Raw genomic sequence first — 21,564 nt, forward strand, 5'->3', positions numbered from 1 at the left:
CAGACACTACAGAGAGCAAAGAAGGGGGCCAGTAACCAACACCACCAGGTAACAGCTGGGAACCCAGAATTCAATAGGAGAAAAATGGGAAAATCATGAAATGAAAGTAGAGGCACAATCCTCAAAGAGGAAGGGCTCAATCTCACAGTGTTCTGAGGATAAAGCCATGACAAATCACAACAAAGCTAGCCATAATCATAATGGAGAAAAAAATTAAGACAACCTGACTTATGTAAAGAGTATGGAAGTTGAAGAAAATAGTATCTGGTATATAAAGTCTAAGAGCCATGTTTGAATGCATTTTTAACATCTTTTTCAGAACACATCTCCAATTTGATCATGAAAGTAGTTGGAAAGAAAGATGGAATTCTATACACAGACATTTGCACTATGAATCACTCCTTAGAAATGACTCATTTCCTTAAAATTAAACAAGACAGCACCTCATGAAGAGTAACACCTCTAAAATTCCCTTTAATCTTTAAAATCTGAACATGACTTTAATTTTTCAGGGTAGAAAAAGAGTGCACTCAGCTAATTCTAATAGTCAGTACTTACCCATGTATCATGATTGAGTTTGCCAGCTACCCTGAGGCTGATATATCTTAAATGACAAAAGCAGAGTGATACTGTGGTTTCTGTTTTAAAATACTTTTTCTCCCCTATCTCAAAAGTATTTACTTCAGATAACTCCATAACTTTTACAAACTCACTCCAATGAGTAATATAAGTGCATGAGTAGCTTAGAGGAGACAGTCATTGCAGAAGACTGAATGCTTGTGTCCCCTCCCCAAAATTCTCATGTTGAAATCTAACCCCCACTGTGATGGTATTAGAAGGTGGGGCCTTTGGGAGGTGATTAGGTCATGTGAGTGGAGCCCTTATAAATGGGATTAGTGCCCTTATAAAAGGGACCCCAGAGAACTTTCTCACCCCTTCTGCCATGTGAGGACACAGAAAGAAGATGGCCATCTATGAACCAGGAAGCGGGCACTCACCACACACAGAATTTGCCAGCACCTTGATCTCAGACTTCCCAGCCTCCAGAACTGTGAGAAATAAATGTTTGTTGTTTAAGCCACCCAGGCTGGTTGTTTTGTTATAGCAGTCTTAGCACAGACTAAGACAGTTGTATCTACACATATAAGGTTTCAAGCGCAATTTGATCCTGAGGTCATCAAATCCATTTCCCTGCTTCCATACAGGACTGCAGCAAAACTGACTAAATCGATACCTGCCATGTTTTTAAGACCCTCGGTAAACAACATCTTGCCATCTCTCGTAATAATCTCCTTTTTAAAATTCTTCTGAAGAAGGATTTAGCTGCAACCATGATTATTGCTGTATTGTTGGAAATAGGAAAAACTGGATACACATAAACGTCCCCAAACAGAGGAATGTTAAATACTTGACGCCGCATGCATATGGGAGGACACCTTGCTGCCGTTCAAGTGACAGTGCAGAATATAAATGACGTGAAAAGACTGTCACAATACTTTGTTAAAAGTAAGGGAGGGCTTCCCCGTGGCACAGTGGTTAAGAATCCGCCTGCCAATGCAGGAGACACGGGTTCGAGCCCTGGTCCAGGAAGATCCCACATGCCACAGAGCAACTAAGCCCATATACCACCAATTACTGAAGCCTGCGTGCCCTAGAGCCCATGCTCTGCAACGAGAAGCCTGAACACCACAACGAAGAGTGACCCGCTCACCACAACTAGAGAAAGCCCGTGCACGGCAACGAAGACCCAACGCGGCCAAAAATAAATAAATAAATATTTTTTAAAAAGTAAGGGAGTTATGGAACAGCATACACAGGATGAACCCATTTTTGTTTAAAATATGAAATGCATACATATTCCCCATGTGTGCACAAAATGCATATTAAGCACCTATTATATGCCAGGCACTGTGTTAGGCCCTGAGAATTCAGTGGTGAAAAGACAAACATAATTCCAGCCCTCATGAAGCTTACAGTCTATCCAGGAAGATAGACATTAGATAAATAAGTATACAAGCCATCAGTTAGCTGCAATTATGAGAAATGCTGCAGAAAAAGAATGTCGTACTTTCTGCCTAAGAAAACCCTAGCTCCACATGTTCTGCTCATCCTCCCCATTTCAGTTTTGTGAAGTCCCTCTGGGTGGGAAGGTTTTAGGACATATTCTGCTTCCTAATTGTTCCTATGAATATATTTTTATAATAAAACCAACAAAAGGGAAATTTCAGAATTCTGGGGGAATCATTTCTCATTAAGCATGCCGTCCCACCAAGAATAACCTTGCACTGACTGGAAATCCTCACTCCTCATCTCCTTTTTGCCAAGCTAATAACGTGAATTGTTTTAACCTTTCCTTATAGGTTTTATTTTCCAAGCCTTAAATCATCTTCATTGTCCTTTTATGAACTGTCTCCAAGTTTTACATGATTAATGCCTGCTCATTAGATGCTGAACAAACTTGTGGACGGATGCACCCCAGTAACTTTAAAGGCTTTGGTTTTGTCAAAGAAGGGCTGCAGCCAGTACACAATATATATCATCTGCATCTATGATAAACAGACCTCTTAAAGTTGGGTTCCCCATAAAAGCATTCAATCTTCCCATTTCTTTCTAATTAAGATCTTCTTCCCATCTTCAAAGCCCTGGATTGCATCCACAAACCCTAAATAATGTGTTTCTTTAAAAATAGCATTTCCCTGAAGCAGCAGTATACAGACATTTCAACTTGCTTTTTTTTTTTCTTCCTGTCCAAGCCTGTCAGCAGATTTGCTACTGCTCTGGCCATCAGACACAACGCATCAGGTCCAAGCAATTTTACCAGCACAGCATTTTTATTTTATCCCTTGGAAGGCAAGTGAAGTTGCTTCTTTACGGATCCTAAATGGCCTGGATGATTTTTGAGTATCTAACATTTCTTGGGTACTCAGTATGTATGCAATGTTTCTCTCATACAACTAAACACGAAGATGAAGTTCCTATGTTCCAAAGATTGACACATAAATGGAAAGACAGTACACACAGGTGAGTTTAAAGGTGAGATTTAGTGGCCTCCTTAAATACACATTAAAAGGCTTGGGTCACTGGAGAAAGACACACGAATGCCTAACAACCCCATACAACCTTAGCAGAGCATTAAGATTAAGCTCTACTCAGCTGTCGGAAGTTTCCATGGACTAGATGACTTTTCTGTGATGTTTTTATTACTGTTGCAAAGAGCACACAGGGCCTAACCAAATATGCAGTCAACCACTGGGCTGAAGCACTTTCAGAACCACCACAGCTAAAACTAAGCCCGACCCTTTTACTGCCACCAAGAACTTGGATAGCTAGAATGATACATACATGTTTTCTTTACATTTCTATCTCCAACTGAATCTCCTTTGGCAATCATAGTAGAGAAAGCCAAAGCTATGGACCCAAATAAATAAAACGGCAATTTCTACACCCATTTAGTACATAATTGGAAATTCAATCCACTTTCTCCACTACCATTAGGGCACTTAAATTTTGCCCCCAAAGGTAAAATTTTGTACTGAAATTTCTGTTCTACAGATGGATGTGAATTCTAGTTTGTAGAAGCATGAAGAGAAGTTAAATTATTTGATTCTGATTCCAGATCAACTTCATCGGCATCTTCAATGAGATTCGAAGTTATCCAAGAGATAGTGTCTGTCCTCTAAAAGCTAATTAGAATTGTGAACATTCAGAGAATTGTGAATTCTCTGGGATATAACAAACCAGAAATTGGCCTGAATCCTTTTGTATTTGTACTGTCTTTACATAAGGACACTTCAGTGTAAATTTCCTGGAAGGAACCAGGGAAGTGAGAAGAACCACTTCCTATGCAGGGCTGCCATATTAGGCTACACAGGTTGTGCACTGCAAAATTCCGAGAGCTGCCATTCGAATAGTCTAGAGTTGTACAATATGGCAGCCTGAGTCCAGTGGTCTCCATTAAGCAGAAGATCCAAGAGAGCTTGTGCTAGAAAGACTGAGGCTTCTTCATGTCTACTGAGCTAGAGTTCCTTAAAATCTCTCTGGCTAGGGGTAACTTTGGTCCCAAAGTCTAAGTAGCTGAACACACCAGCTAGGGTTAAAAGCCATCAACTGGAAAAGTTAAAAGGATAAAGGAACAGAATGCTATGCAGATTATGTCAGCCGAAGGGCTGACCACATTTATTACACTCATAACATGTCTCCCCATAGTGCATAACCACTAAATGCTTGCTGGATGGATGGACAACTACATAAATTATTTCATAAGTTTAGCTTGGTCCCAGCTTACAAACTGTCACGCCTTTAGTGTTGTGTGCTCTCTTGTTTCTTAGCATTTATAGAAATATGTTTGTAACTGATATTAGGTAACAGAGGTTTGGTCTTCGCCTTCAAGGATTCTCCTCCTACACTTAAGCTATTTTCCAAATTATCGCCTAAATATTGTTAGAGGAAGACAACAAAAGCTCCATGTGTTGTGAACTTAGCCAGTATATTAATGTGCCTATTTACTGACTTCAATGAAGCCTATCACCTTCATTCAAATGTTCATCATTCTCCAGAGGTACCCTCATTTCTTTGGAAAGAAAAACTGGTTAACGAGAGAAGCCTGTTCTTTCCTCTCCCTTGCTTCCCTGTCTTCATCAGGTTACTTCCACAAATATCAATTCAGTCCTCCAAACGGCTGGCGCATGTCTGTCTGGGAAGTGCTCAGTTTTACCACTTTTAGGCCACTGTTTCATCTGGCTGCAGCCATCTGTGATGAGACACAGACACACAAAGATACATAAACAGAGACAGACAGACACACACACGCACATGCACACATACACAAGAGAGGCATGGCACAGAGAGGCTTCCTGTGGGCACTGCTTTCACAATGCTTTGAATCAATCTATTCTATACATTGTATTTACCTTGGTACTGACCAGTAAGGGACAGACTTTTCAACGTGCACACACCTGCCTACAGACCTACAATGAGACCATGTGGTCTTGCTTTTGCCAGATTGTGAATATGGAGAGAAATAAAATTTGAACTTTGCCATAATCTCTTATAGAGAGGCAACATTTCACAGAGGAGAGCCAACCTCACACGCAAACAGAACGGATACTCTTCTACCCATCGTGACTGGAGATATATTGGAAATCCATCCTTTTCATGCATGCCTCTCACACTTCACCTAAAAACTCCAACTAATAATTCATTTATTTGTTTATTCATTCATCTATCCTACGACCATCTATGAGGAATCATTCTTAGCAAAGTACTAGGGAAACAAATGTGAGTAAGACAAAGTCTGATTTAGGCAAGTCATGAGCTAAGCTAGGTGATAAGGAGGTGAAGAACCCTTAAATAGCTAATTATGCTGTGATGATTACAAGGCAAGGTATGTACATGAGGCATTGTGGGAGGTAAAGGAGTAGCTAACTAAGGCTGAGTGGAGGAGTGGTTCTGGGAAGCTTCCCCTTGGGGGAGAGAAACTGTTAACTGATCTGAAGGTAAGAGTTAGCCAAAGAAATGGGAAAGATATTCTAGTCAGAAGCCACAGCACTAGCAAAGCTCCAGAAGCAGGAAGCAACATGACGTGAGTAAGAACTCTATCCAGGAGAGTGGTGGTACGAGACACCTGTTAGACAGACTTTCCGGCTGGGGTAACTTTGGAAGGTATTAGAGGGAGAAAGCACTGAAGGCAGGGCAACTAGTAAGAAGGTGTTACAAAACTCCAACAGCTGCACAACTCATGTGGATTAAACATCTGGGTAGGAGGATGCAGAAGGAAGGCAGGTGAGCCTCTGATGTCCCTGAGTACAGGGAATCCCCAAATCAGCAAGTATCCACAGCAGACCAGTCTGGGAATGGCCAGCAAAACTGGGAAGGGATTCTGCTTGATGTGATTTGTGAATGAGTGAGTGCCTTCAACAGAGGGATCTTGATGTGTAAGATATGATGGAGCTGCAGTAGCCTGGACCCTATGCACTTCAAAACTAACAAAAGAAGTCTCCCTCCCAAAACAAAACCCCACAGTGATGCTAAAACACTGAGAGGAAAGACTTCCCTAGCGGCACAGCGGTTAAGAATCTGCCTGCCAATGCAGGGGACACAGATTAGAGCCCTGGTCTCGGAAGATCCCACATGCCTCAGAGCGACTAAGCCCGTGCACCACAACTACTGAGCCTGTGCTCTAGAGCCCGCAAGCCACAACTACTGAGCCCTCGCACCACAACTATTGAAGCCCATGCCTAGAGCCCATGCTCCGTAACAAGAGAAGCCACCGCAATGAGAAGCCCATGCACGGCAACGAAGGGTAGCCCCCACTCACTACAACTAGAGAAAGCCCGCGCACAGCAACGCAGACCCAACGCAGCCAAAAATAAATAAATAAATAAATTTGTATTTAAAAAAAACGTTGAGAGGAAAAATCCAACTTAAGCAAGACTGGGACAATATGGACACCTTTGATGATGAGGTCAGATAAAAGTGAAGGAGGGGAGCAGAGGAGGCAGATTCCAGAGAGTGAGGTAATATTCTTTATCACTCTGAAAAAGCCTGAAAGAGGGATTTGTAAATCTGTGAGGCCAAAAAAGCAACCTGGTCCACCTGCCCTTCTAAAAGTATAGGAGACAAACCACTTAGATAGCCTCATCCACCAGAGGGCAGACAGCAGAAGCAAGAAGAACTACAATCCTGCAGCCTGTGGAACAAAAACCACATTCACAGAAAGACAGACAAGATGAAAAGGCCGAGGGCTATGTACCAGATGAAGGAACAAGATAAAACCCCAGAAAAACAACTACATGAAGTGGACATAGGCAACCTTCCAGAAAAATAATTCACAATAATAACAGTGAAGATGATCCAGGACCTCAGAAAAAGAATGGAGGCAAAGATCGAGAAGATGCAAGAAACGTTTAACAAAAACCTAGAAGGATTAAAGAACAAACAGAGATGAACAATACAATAACTGAAATGAAAACTACACAATAACTGAAATGAAAACTACACTAGAAGGAATCAATAGCAGAATAACTGAGGCAGAAGAACAGATAAGTAAACTGTAAGACAGAATGGTGGAATTCACTGCTGCAGAAGAGAATAAAGAAAAAAGAATGAAAAGAAATGAAGACAGCCTAAGAGACCTCTGGGACAGCATTAAATGCAACAACATTCACATTATAGGGGTCCCAGAAGGAGAAGAGGGAGAGAAAGGACCCAAGAAAATATTTGAAGAGATTATAGTCAAAAACTTCCCTAACATGGAAAGGAAATAGCCACCCAAGTCCAGGAAGCGCAGAGTCCCATACAGGATAAACCCAAGGAGAAACACGCTGAGACACATAGTAATCAAACTGGCAAAAATTAAAGACAAAGAAAAATTATTGAAAGCAGCAAGGGAAAAACGACAAATAACATACACAGGAACTGCCATAAGGTTAACAGCTGATTTCTCAGCAGAAACTCTACAAGCCAGAAGGGAGTGGCATGATATACTTAAAGTGATGAAAGGGAAGAACCTACAACCAAGATTACCTACCCAGCAAGGATCTCATTCAGATTCGATGGAGAAATCAAAAGCTTTACAGACAAGCAAAAGCTAAGAGAATTCAGCACCACCAAACCAGCTCTACAACAAATGCTAAAGGAACTTCTCTAAGTGGGAAACACAAAAGAAAAGGACCTACAGAAACAAACCCCCCCCCAAAAAAAACAAACCGAAAACAATTAAGAAAATGGTCATAGGAACATACATATCGATAATTACCTTAAACGTGAATGGATTAAATACTCCAACCAAAAGACACAGGCTTGCTGAATGGATACAAAAACAAGACCCATATATATGCTGTCTACAAGAGACCCACTTCAGACCCAGGGACACATACAGACTGCAAGTGAGGGGATGAAAAAGATATTCCATGCAAATGAAAATCAAAAGAAAGCTGGAGTAGCAATACTCATATCAGATAAAATAGACTTTAAAATAAAGAATGTTACAAGAGACAAGGAAGGACACTACATAATGAGGAAGGGATCAACCCAAGAGGAAGATATAACAATTATAAATATATATGCACCCAACATAGGAGCACCTCAATACATAAGGCAACTGCTAACAGTTCTAAAAGAGGAAATCGACAGTAACACAATAATAGTGGGGAACTTTAACACCTCACTACACCAATGGACAGATCATCCAAAATGAAAATAAATAAGGAAAAAGAAGCTTTATATGACACAACAGACCAGATAGATTTAATTGATATTTATAGGACATGCCATCCAAAAACAGCACATTACACTTTCTTCTCAAGTGCACACGGAACATTCTCCAGGATAGATCACATCTTGGGTCACAAATCAAGCCTCAGTAAATTTAAGAAAATTGAAATCATATCAAGCAACTTTTCTGACCACAACGCTATGAGACTAGAAATGAATTACAGTGGAAAAAAACGTAAAAAACACAAACACATGGAGGCTAAACAATACATTACTAAATAACCAAGAGATCACTGAAGAAATCAAAGAGGAAATCAAAAAATACCTAGAGACAAATGACAATGAAAATACGACGATCCAAAACCTATGGGATGCAGCAAAAGCAGTTCTAAGAGGGAAGTTCATAGCTATACAAGCCTACCTCAAGAAACAAGAAAAATCTCAAATAAACAACCTAACCTTACACCTAAAGGAACTAGAGAAAGAAGAACAAACAAAACCCAAAGTTACCAGAAGGAAAGAAATCATAAAGTTCAGAGCTGAAATAAATGAAATAGAAACAAAGAAAACAACAGCAAAGATCAATAAAACTAAAAGCTGGTTCTTTGAGAAGATAAACAAAATTGATAAACCATTAGCCAGAATCATCAAGAAAAAGAGGGAGAGGACTCAAATCAATAAAATTAGAAAAAAAAAGGAGAAGTGACAACAGACACCACAGAAATACAAAGCATCTTAAGAGACTACTACAAGCAACTCTATGCCAATAAAATGGACAACCTGGAAGAAATGGACAAATTCTTACAAAGATATAACCTTCCAGGAGTGAACCAGGAAGAAATACAAAATATGAACAGACCAATCACAAGTAATGAAATTGAAACTGTAATTAAAAATCTTCCAACAAACAAAAGACCAGGACCAGATGGCTTTACAGGTGAATTCTACCAAACATTTAGAGAGGAGCTAACACCCATCCTTCTCAAACTCTTCCAAAAGATTGCAGAGGAAGGAACACTCCCAAACTCATTCTATGAGGCCACCATCACTCTGATACCAGAAGCAGACAAACATACTACAAAAAAAGAAAATTACAGACCAATACCACTGATGAATATAGATGCAAAAATCCTCAACAAATCACTAGCAAACAGAATCCAACAACACATTAAAAGGATCATACACCATGATCAAGTGGGATTTATCCCAGGGATGCAAGGATTCTTCAATATACACAAATCAATCAATGTGATACACCATATTAACAAATTGAAGAATAAAAACCATATGATCATCTCAATAGATGCAGAAAAAGCTGCTGACAAAATTCAGCACCCATTTATGATAAAAACTCTCCAGAAAGTGGGCATACAGGGAACCTACCTCAACATAATAAAGGTCATATATGACAAACCCACAGCAAACATCATTCTCAATGGCAAAAAACTGAAAGCATTTCCTCTAAGATCGGGAACAAGACAAGGTTGCCCACTCTCACCACTATTATTCAACAAAGTTTTGGAAGTCCTAGCCACGGCAATCAAAGAAGAAAAAGAAATAAAAGGAATACAAATTGGAAAAGAAGAAGTAAAACTGTCACTGTTTGCAGATGACATGAAACTACACATAGAGAATCCTAAAAATGCCACCAGCAAACTACTATAGTTAATCAATGAATTTGGTAAAGTTGCAGGATACAAAGTTATTGCACAGAAAATCTCTTGCATTCCTATACACTAATGATGAAAAATATGAAAGAGAAATTAAGGAAACACTCCCATTTACCACTGCAACAAAAAGAATAAAATACCTAGGAATGAACCTACCTAGAGAGACAAAAGACCTGTATGCAGAAAACTATAAGACACTGATGAAAGAAGTTAAAGACGATACCAACAGATGGAGAGATATACCATGTTCTTGGATTGGAAGAATCAATATTGTGAAAATGACTATACTAACTACCCAAAGCAATCTACAGATTCAATGCAATCCCTATCAAATTATCAATGGCATTTTTTAAGGAACTAGAACAAATCATCTTAAAATTTGTAGGGAGACAAAAAAGACCCCGAATAGCCAAAGCAGTCTTGAGGGAAAAAAACGGACCTGGAGGAATGAGACTCCCTAACTTCAGACTATACTACAAAGCTACAGGAATCAAGACCTAATGGTACAGGCACAAAATCAGAAACATAGATCAATGCAACAAGATAGAAAGCCCAGAGATAAACCCACGCACCTATGGTCAACTGATCTATGACAAAGGAGGCAAGGATATACAATGGAGAAAAGACAGTCTCTTCAATAAGTGGCGCTGGGAAAACTGGACAGCTACATGTAAAAGAATGAAATTAGAACACTCCCTAACAGCATATACAAAAATAAACTCAAAATGGATTCGAGACCTAAACGTAAGACCGGACACTATAAAACTCTTAGAGGAAAACATAGGCAAAACACTCTTTGACATAAATCACAGCAAGATCTATTTTGATCCACCTCCTAGAGTAATGGAAATAAAACCAAAAATAAACAAATGGGACCTAATGAAACTTCAAAGCTTTTGCATAGCAAAGGAAACTGCAAACAAGACAAAAAGACAACCCTCAGAATGGGAGAAAATATTTGCAAATGAATCAACGGACAAAGGATTAATCTCCAAAATATATAAACAGCTCATGCAGCTCAAGATTAAAGAAACAAACAACCCAATCCAAAAATGGGCAGAAGGCCTAAATAGACATTTCTCCAAAGAAGATATACAGATTGCCAACAAACACATGAAAGAATGCTCAACATCACTGATCATTAGAGAAATGCAAATCAAAACTACAATGAGATATCATCTCACACCAGTCAGAATGGCCATCATCAAAAAAGCTAGAAACAATAAATGCTGGAGAGGGTGTGGAGAAAAGGGAACCCTCTTGCACTGCTGGTGGGAATGTGAATTGGTACAGCGACTATGGAGAACAGTATGGAGGTTCCTTAAAAAACTAAAAATAGAACTACCATATGACCCAGCAATCCCACTACTGGGCATATACCCTGAGAAAACCATAATTCAAAAAGAGTCATGTACCAAAATGTTCATTGCAGCTCTATTTACAATAGCCTGGAGATGGAAACAACCTAAGTGTCCATCATTGGATGAATGGATAAAGAAGATGTGGCACATATATACAATGGAATATTACTCAGCCATTAAATAAATGCAATTGAGTTATTTGTAGTGAGGTGGATGGATCTAGAGTGTGTCATACAGAGTGAAGTAAGTCAGAAAGAGAAAGACAAATACCGTATGCTAACACATATATATGAAATTTAAGGAAAAAAATGTCATGAAGAACCTAGGGGTAAGACGGGAATAAAGACACAGACCTACTAGAGAATGGACTTGAGGATATGGGGAGGGGGAAGGGGAAGCTCTGACAAAGCGAGAGAGTGGCATGGACATATATACACTACCAAACGTAAAATAGACAGCTAGTGGGAAGCAGCCGCATAGCACAGGGAGATCAGCTCGGTGCTTTGTGACCACCTAGAGGGGTGGGATAGGGAGGGTGGGAGGGAGGGAGACGCAAGAGGGAAGAGATATGGGAACATATGTATATGTATAACTGATTCACTTTGTTATAAAGCAGAAACTAACACACCATTGTAAAGCAATTATACTCCGATAAAGATGTAAAAAAAAAAGAGAGAGAAAAAGACAACCCTCAGAATGGGAGAAAATGTTTGCAAATGAATCAACGGACAAAGGATTAATCTCCAAAATATATAAACAGCTCATGCAGCTCAAGATTAAAGAAACAAACAACCCAATCCAAAAATGGGCAGAAGACCTAAATAGACATCTCTCCAAAGAAGGCATACAGGTGGCCAAGAAGCACATGAAAAGCTGCTCAACATCACTAATTATTAGAGAAATGCAAATCAAAACTACAATGAGGTATCACCTCACACCAGTTAGAATGGGCATCATCAGAAAATCTACAAACAACAAATGCTGCAGAGGGTGTGGAGAAAAGGGAACCCTCTTGCACTGTTGGTGGGAATGTACATTGATACAGCCACTGTGGAGAACAGTATGGAGGTTCCTTAAGAAACTAAAAATAGAACTACCATACAACCCAGCAGTCCCACTACTGGGCATATACCCAGAGAAAACCATAATTCAAAAAGACACATGCACCCCAATGTTCATTGCAGCACTACTTACAATAGCCAGGTCATGGAAGCAACCTAAATGCCCATCAACAGACGAATGCATAAAGAAGATGTGGTACATATATACAATGGAATATTACTCAGCCATACAAAGGAATGAAATTGAGTCATTTGTTGAGACGTGGATGGACCTAGAGACTGTCATACAGAGTGAAGTAAGTCAGAAAGAGAAAAACAAATATCATATATTAACGCATGTATGTGGAATGTAGAAAAATGGTACAGATGAACTGGTTTGCAGGGCAGAAGTTGAGACACAGATGTAGAGAACAAACGTATGGACACCAAGGGGGGAAAGCTGTGGGAGGGTGGGGATGGTGGTGTGATGAACTGGGCGATTGGGTATGACATATATACACTGATGTGTATAAAACTGATGACTAATAAGAACCTGCTGTATAAAAAATAAAATAAAATATTAAAAAAAAAAAAGTATAGGAATACTCACTCACAATTGACTTTCTACAGAGTTATTGTGACAAAAGGAGAATAAGGAGTAGAATAGCATTCCTACAAAGAAGGCAATCCAGAAAGTCATACCTACAAAACTGATTAAAAACTGCAACCTGATATTTCAACAGAAGCTAAAAATTTTTAGAAAATGGTAGAAGCTATGAAAGAACAGCATAAATCAGAATTAGGAAAATTCAAAAATAAGGAGATTGGAGAAAAGGAAAATTTGAAAACAATGTTAATAAAAACACAATATATCAAAATATGTGGAGTACAGCTAAAACCTTTATAAAAGGAAAAAACATGCAAAAGCCACCAATGAAGTTGCTCAAAAAATCAAATATAAATCTGACAGACATTTAGAAAAATTTCTTTCTATATTCTGGCTGTTAATCTTTTGTTAATTATATGTATCACAAATGTTTTCTCAAAAAACAAATCTGATGGAGCCTCCAAATCAACCAATTTACAGAAAATTCAGAGAACAAAAGAGCACAGTAAATGACGCTACAAGGGTTCAGTCAGCAAATCCAGATGAGTAACAGGACTAATAATCAATTTCTTCAATAAATGAGAGGTGGGTAAAGAAGAGAAGGGGAGAGAGAGACAGAGAGAAGGGAGAACCAGTAGATTAAAAGAGACTTAAGAGACATATCAGCCAATCGAAATGTATGAACCTTAATTGGATCCAAATGCAAACAAAGTATTTGAACTATTTTAAAAGGTTATAAGACAATCAGATAAATGTGAATGACTAGATACTTGATGATATTAAAGAGTTACTGTTAATATTTAGTTATGATGATGGTACGGTGGTTTTTAAGTCCTTATCTTTTAAAAAGACATCCTGAAATTTTTATAGATGAAATTATATATTATTTGGGGTTTTCTTCAAAATAATCTGTGGGGTAGGTGGGGCTCTACATTAAACAAGATTGGCCATATATTGATAATTATTGAAGATGAGTCCCTTATAGCAATGTCTCTACTTTTGTACATGTTTTTAAAATTGCATTAAAAAGTTCCATAGTTAAAGGATTTTTTAAAAAATTATCTTGAAAGATAATACATTACACCAAATTGGCCACTTACACCAAAGAGCAAATTCATTCATTGGGTTATTTAAAGTCACAAAGCCAGGCTCTTAGACTGGGAAAATGAACAAGTGTTGAATGGGGCAATAAAGCCAAGAAATTCCCCAAGTCTGAAAGAACTGTCCAAGACCAGACCTAAGTAAGCTGCCACAGTGGTGTTTCTGGGCACCTAGGTTGCAGAATAAGGAGAAAGCTCTAAACAGGAGGAGGAAGAAAACACAGGAGGGCCGTTTTCAATATTTCATCTGTGTATAACAACATTCCTCTGCTGCTACCCTTCTTGAGGACAAAAGACTCTTATCTCTTGTGCTTTCAGACACCTTTGCAGTCACTGGGATGAAAAGAGTAACCTCACACTTGTTCAGCAAATCATCAGGATTTATTTAAATGACCAACATTGAACATGACTCAATAGAGACATCTCTGTTACAGATGTCTAGAGATCAGAAATGTTTACCCTGTATTCATTGTGTTTCTTGCTTTGAGATTTGAAAAAGCCAAGGAAATGCTGATAAAAGTGTGGCTTTTCCATGGAATATTGAAAGGTCTTGTCGGTGCTCACTTTGGGGTATTTACCTAGCAACACTTACACTTCAAGTTCTCCATTTATAAACAGGAAAAAAACCCCTATCACATCATAACTACTTGATGAAGATGAACAAATTATGTCAAGCATGGTCTTTGCATCCATATATAAACACTGAAGTAAGTAAACAGGCCTAGCTCTACTTTAAGCAGTAGCCAACATCTTGAAAACATTGGAGTCTAGTTTCTACTGACCTGGGCTAGGACATCTCAAAGCTTCTGAACTTATATCCAATCCTCTCTTTAATTTTACTCTTGAGGACCCTGTCAAAGTAAGTTACGTTAGATATTTATGTGCTCCCAAATGCATGCTAAGAAAAGTTTGTCTTGAATTCCTTCATCACCTTTGTCCTTAAAATTTAAACGACATAACTACTGCTCATGGATCTAGTAAACTTGACAAGCCTTAAAAATGTCACAGAGCTGCAGACTTCCTAACAAGACAAAACAGATGAACTGACAACCACCTTGATTACCCATGGCAAATCTTCCTGCCAACCAGGACTATATATAACTTAAAGCCTCGGGGATCTTTTGCTTCCAGTTTGATCTGATCTCAGAACCATTCTGGTATCATAACATTATACCTGTAAAAAAAACATGGAAACAGGCTAGAGAATCATACCCTGAGCTGCTCAAAAGAACTGGTGATAAAAATGTTCTAAAGTAAAATTGTGGTGATAGTTGCATAAAGTTGTAATTATAGTAAACACACTGAATTACACACTTTGGGTGAATTGTATGGCATGTGAAATATATCTCAGTAAAGATATTAAAATTATAGTTATTATTACTAAGCAGAATGGCTGGCACTAGTTTGTTATGCCGCCAAGACAGCTGACACCAGCTTGTAAGTACCAACTTCCTCTGAATGGAACCAGTATCTCATTCTCTTCCACTTACATGATCACTCTTATTCCCTTTCTACTCAGTACTTCATGAGCTTTCAAAAATCACACCAAAGATAACATGAGTATAGTAGGGAGATGGAGTGTTCAGAAGACTGATGGCGATGCCAAGAGATCTGAAGTAGCAAAGGGCAGTCAATGGCAACTCACAGTGAGCTTTAAAAGTAGACACTCAGGGCTTCCCTGGTGGCGCAGTGGTTGAGAGTCCGCCTGCCGATGCAAGGGACACAGGTTCGTGCCCCGGTCCGGGAAGATTCCACATGCCGTGGAGCGGCTGGGCCCGTGAGCCATGGCCGCTGAGCCTACGCGTCCAGAGCCTGTGCTCCGCAACGGGAGAGGCCACGACAGTGAGAGGCCCACGTACGGCAAAAAAAAAAAAAAAAGTAGACACTGAGAAATACCAAAGCGTATCTCTGCAACATGGATCCCGACTTGGCAATATTCAGTTTAATCTAATTCCTCAAGCATGTATTAAGCATCTACTATGGGTGGCACACTAGGTGGTGCTATGAGCAGAGGAGTGGGTGATACCCAAGTCTGTGCTGAATTGCAACTGTGAGCAAAGCTGTGAACTCACAGCCTAGCGCAGTGAGGGCAAGTGAATAGAAAATAATAATATTGTATGATAAGCACAAAAGCAGTCCACCAAAAAAAGACTCGGTGGCTCTAGAAAGGTCAGCAAAACAAAAACAAATGTTTCCAATCTATAACTGGGAGAATCTGAATATGGTCTATATATATTCATGACTGTTAAATTTCCTGGGGCAGTGAGGGTTGCTATATTGTACTTATTTAGGAGAAAGTCCTTGTTCTTAGGATGATGTATTTAGGGGTAAAATGTCATAATGTCTGCAACAATCCCTCAAATAGTTCAGTATAAGATAATGTATATGAGTTGGGGGGTGGGGGAGAGAAACATAAAGAAGAAGACAAACTTCTCAATCTAATTCTGAATGTAAAGTCTAAAACTATACTTTGCCCAGCTACGCTGCTAGCTGGATGAAAGGAAGTGATTTTACATTCGGCTTTATAAAACAGAAGTAATGAGCTTACTTCCAAAGACATAAAGGAGAGAAGACCTTATAACCAAACTGAAGGAGAGAATCACTTCCCAGCTGTAGATGCCACAAAAGAAATTCCCCAAAGGCCGATCTGCACATGAGAAGGAATTCTCTGGCCAAGGAGTGGGAAGCAAAGACACCTGGTCATGATCATCTCAATGGGCTATGAACTTGGCCTTATCCACATCTTTCCTCATCCCTTTTAGCAACCAGACACCAAGACTGTAATCAGACAGAGGCCGCAGCATAAATCTCTACCATAATCATAGAGAAGGGGAGAAATTTTCCAGACATTCCAACTCATACTTCAGACCTCACTGGAAAATCTTAGTTCCACAGCACAATTAGCAGCTATGGGAGCAATCCAACTGATACTAGACATTTCTGTAAGTTTGGAAATCCTGCAAACTAGTGCCAGCCATTCTGCTTAGTAATAATAACTATATTTTTAATAACTTTATTGAGATATATTTCACATGCCATATGATTAACCCAAACTGTGTAATTCAATGTGTTTACTATAATCACAAGGTTATGCAACTATCACCACAATTTCACTTTAGAACATTTTTATCCCCCTAAAACAAAATCCATTAGTAGTCACTCCCCTCCAGACCCCATCCCTTACCAGTCCTAGGCAACCACTAATCTATTTTCTGTCTCTATAGCTTTAGCTATTTTGGATATTTCATATAAATAACATCATACAACATGTGGCCTTTTGTGACTAGCTTCCTTCACCTAGGATGTTTTTAAGGTTTATGCATATTGTAGCATGTATCAGTACCACATTTCTTTTTATTGCTGAATAATATTCCATTGTATGGATAGACCACATTTTCTTTATCCACTCCTCGGCTGATGAACATTTGGGTTGTTTTCACTTTTTAGCTCTTATGAATAATGCTGCTATAACGTTGCACGTGCAAGTTTTTGTGTGAACGTATGTTTTTATTTCTCTTGGGTACATGCTTAGGAGTGGAATTGCAGCATATGGTAACTTCATGTTTAACCTTTTTAGGAACTAGCAAACTGTTTCCCAAAGAAGCTGTACCATTTTACATTCCCATCAGCAATGTATGAGGGTTACAATGTTTCCAAATCCTCTCCAGCACTTGTTATTATCTCTCTTTTGATTATAGCCATCCTCGTGAGAGTAAAGTGGTATCTCACTGTGCTTTTGACTTGCATTTCCCTGACGACTAATGACATTGAGCACCCTATCATGTGCTTATTGGCCATTTGTATATCCTCTTTGGAGAAATATCTGTTCAAATACTTTGCCCTTTTTTAAACTGTGGAATTGGATTATGTCTTTTCATTTTTGAGTTGCAAGATTTCTTTATATATTCTGGATACAAGTCCCTTATCAGATTTATAGTTTATGATAATATTTACTGAGAATCTACCACACGTTAAGCACTACACTAACTGATTCCCAGTTATTATCTTATTAAGTCCTCAAAACAAATTTATGAGAGTAGGTACATTAATTATCATTCCTATTTATAGATGAGAAAACTGAGGCACAGACACCCAAGATTACACCATTAGTGAGTAGTGAAACCAGAATTTGATTCCATGCAGTCAGGTGCCAGAAATCACACTGTGCTCACTACCACTTAGATTTACATGTGCAGCCTCCCCTTCTGCATCAGGAAGAATCTGGCCAATAAAGATTATTCTCTACATATTTCGCTGGATGCTTTTGTTTTTGTTTTTGTTTCTGTTTTTGTTTTTGGCTGCATTGGGTCTTCATTGCTGCACACAGGCCTTCTCTAGTTGCAGCGAGCGGGGGCTGCTCTTCAGTGCGGTGCGCGGGCTTCTCATTGTAGTGGCTTCTCTTGTTGTGGAGCATGGGCTCTAGGCACACGGGCTTCAGGAGTTGTGGCACATGGGCTCAGTAGTTGTGGCTCGTGAGCTCTAGAGCACAGGCTTAGTAGTTGTGGCACACGGGCTTAGTTGCTCCGCGGCATGTGGGATCTTCCCAGACCAGGGCTCGAACCCGTGTCCCCTGCATTGGCAGGTGGATTCCTAACCACTGTGCCACCAGGGAAGTCCCTTCACTGGATGCTTTGAAAATATGGTAGACAAGCATCCCTGAAGGAACAGGATTTCATTAGAGAAATATTTTAGAGCATAAGTCCCTAATGTATGTTCTGTATAATTTTAGCCCAGGGAGTAACTCCTTAAACAGTGTTCGAGAACAAATAGCCTAAAATATGCTGCATGTTCCACCCCTCTCTGGAAGATTCATGATGCATCTTAGTACATTAAAGTCTAGGAGAATTCCCGCAATCAAGAAATGTATTAACCTTTTGAGTGATCATGCATTTGCAAAACCTATATACCCCCCAAATCCCAAACTCTCAGAATATATTTTAGAAAATGCCTCATGAAATAAATGTACACTCCACAGGAGGAGGCTAGACAATCACTCTGTGTTTCTAAAATATATAATCTCCCATGATATTTTATGCCCTAAAGCTTCAGGGATCAAACATAGGCGAGCTTAAACCAAGACCTTGACCTGCTTTCCACTTTCCTCAGCCTTGTTTTAAATGCATAAGATCAACACCTTAAAAGGTGAAGAAGAAAGTCTGTCATTGCTCAGGTAGCTATTGTCCACATCTCTACCTAAATTTTACATCTCTGACCCATCGATGCAGAACAAACCTCCTATTGTTAGTTATTTTTATTGTAAGTAACCAGTTTTCCATTTCCTTCCCCGTCATTGCTTTTCTGTGGATGGGAACCATTTGTGTCATTCAAAATGTGTTCACTTACCCATCTCAGATATTGTTTCAGAGTGGCAGACTCTGAAACATGTTCTCTAACTCATAAGTGGATTACATCTAGAAGCTGAGGACCAAGAAATGTAGGTATAAGCTGTGTGAACTGGACACTAAACAAAATCAAATATCTGTATTCTTAATTTTTAAAAGAAGTGTGAGAAAAGGATATGAAGACATGTAACTTCCAAGAAGAATAGTTCTATAACAGTATCTATCCCATAATGTTCTCGAGTTAATCATCTGAGACAAATGATTGTTGATTTAGTTGTTTTAGAAATACCAGTTTAGGAAAAATGCTGAATTTGATGCATTGATAGTGATTAACAGGGCAGGCTCTTAGATTGCAACTCGTTAGGCTCTTTATCAGTTAGCTCTTGCTCCGTAACAAACTACACCAAATGCAGAAGCTTAAAAAAATAATCACTTATTCTTTCTCACCCACCACTCACTACAGCAGAGCTTGGGTGGAATCAGCTGGGCTTGGCTTCATGCTGTTGGTTGGGTCTAGGCCTGCTTGACATGTTTCTCTCCCTCTTTGGATCAGTGGTTTAACTGGCACATGTTCTTCTCATGATAGCAGCAGAAATGCAAGAGGACAAACTCAATCACAGGAGTACATTTCAAGTTTCTGCTTGCATCATTTCTGCTAATATCCCATTGACCAATTCAAGTCGATGACCAAGCTCAAAGGCAACAAGTGGTGAGGTACACTCCACCCACCAAGAGACCAAAGCAAGTCACACAGCCAAGCCCCAAATCAGTGGGATGGGCATATGTACTCCTCCCCTGGAGCTGTGGGTGAGAGCATGAGTATTTTTGTACAATAATCCAATCTTTTACAGGCTCCCAGTCTTGGTTTTGCCACATATCAGCTATGTGGCCTTAGAAAAGTGTCTTAACCACTCTGTTCCTCAGTTTCTTCTCCTGTAAACTGGGGATAAAATAGTGCTTACGTTAAAGCATTCTTGTGATGAGTGAATGAGGAGATGCATGTAAAGTGTTAGCAATCATTACTTGATTATCTATCGCCACCATTAGCAGTTGCAAGAATGGTCGAAATACTATAGAGACTTAATTTTTCCTTACAAAGTAAAACAAGGGTTCCCGAGTCATCAGATGCTAATACCAAAGCATTTTTTAAAAGGCCGAACTTCTTTTCAATAGAGAAAATGTTTACATTAATGTAATGGAAAATCAGAGAGATAAAGCTGATTGGAAGTTCTGACCCAATGCTAACCCTATAACAACCATCTAGGAAAAAAATGAAAAATATATATATATGCCTTAGTTATCTGAATATGTTATGCAAAATCTTATCTACTTTTTTAACCTAAATTACGGAAAGCTGAATTACCCAGATAGTTGCTTCAGTCCTCCATATCATTTTGTATAAATTTGCAAAACAAAGGGGAGGGGGGAAAGTGGCACTACATTTTCATAATAACAAACATGCATTATAAGGAAAAACATTTTAAGACTATTAAATAAACCTTTATATAGGAGTATTGCTAAAAGCAGGAGAGCTAGCAATACAGTATCCTACATAGAAAGAAAATTATTGTGGTCCGTTTTTTCATAACTCAGTTGTAAAAGTAGTTCAGCCCAAACTCATCAGCTTTTTCTGAGAAACTGACTTAAATATTTATTTATTTATTTGGCTGCACCGGGTCTTAGTTGCAGCATGCAGGCTCTTAGTTGCGGCATGTGGGATCCAGTTCCCTGACCAGGGATCAAACCTGGGCCCCCTGCATTGGGAGTGCAGAGTCTTAACCACTGGACCACCAGGGAAGTCCAAACTGACTTAAAATTGAATCATCTTCCAGAGTATACATTCTACCCATTTGACTCCTACCCAAACAGCTTGAATTGTGAATTCTGCTCCTCCTCAGGACTTCAGAAGACCTTACTATCATTCCCATTGATTCAACACTTACCTATATCTCTGAATGGGGCAAATCTTTTTCTAGATACTGTAAACATGGCTCATTCCCCAACACAAATGGAATCAAGTTAAGGGCTTATGTTTCTTCAAACTGCCCTAAGGACTTAGCCCAGTAACTTTGGCATAGAGGGTATTTCCTAAGTATTTGACTAACTGAACCAGTTGTCTACATAATGACACATTACTTCAGTCTACAGCAGATGTACAAGCAATGTCCAGAGAACTTTTATTAATGACTAGAAAATCATCATGTTTGTGTGAATAAGTGAAAGCTGTCTG

The 21,564-nt window shown here is 39.2% G+C and overlaps 1 non-coding gene across 1 annotated transcript; it reads right to left on the reverse strand.

Moving 5' to 3' along the window:
- Positions 1–21,058: 21,058 nt before the first annotated feature.
- Positions 21,059–21,131, reverse strand: TRNAG-CCC (transfer RNA glycine (anticodon CCC)). The gene has a single exon. It is a non-coding gene; the product is annotated as a tRNA-Gly (tRNA).
- Between the last annotated feature and the right edge of the window lie 433 nt (positions 21,132–21,564).

This window comes from Globicephala melas, chromosome X (genome assembly GCF_963455315.2).
Source record: "Globicephala melas chromosome X, mGloMel1.2, whole genome shotgun sequence".
NCBI classification, from domain to species: Eukaryota; Metazoa; Chordata; class Mammalia; order Artiodactyla; family Delphinidae; genus Globicephala; species Globicephala melas.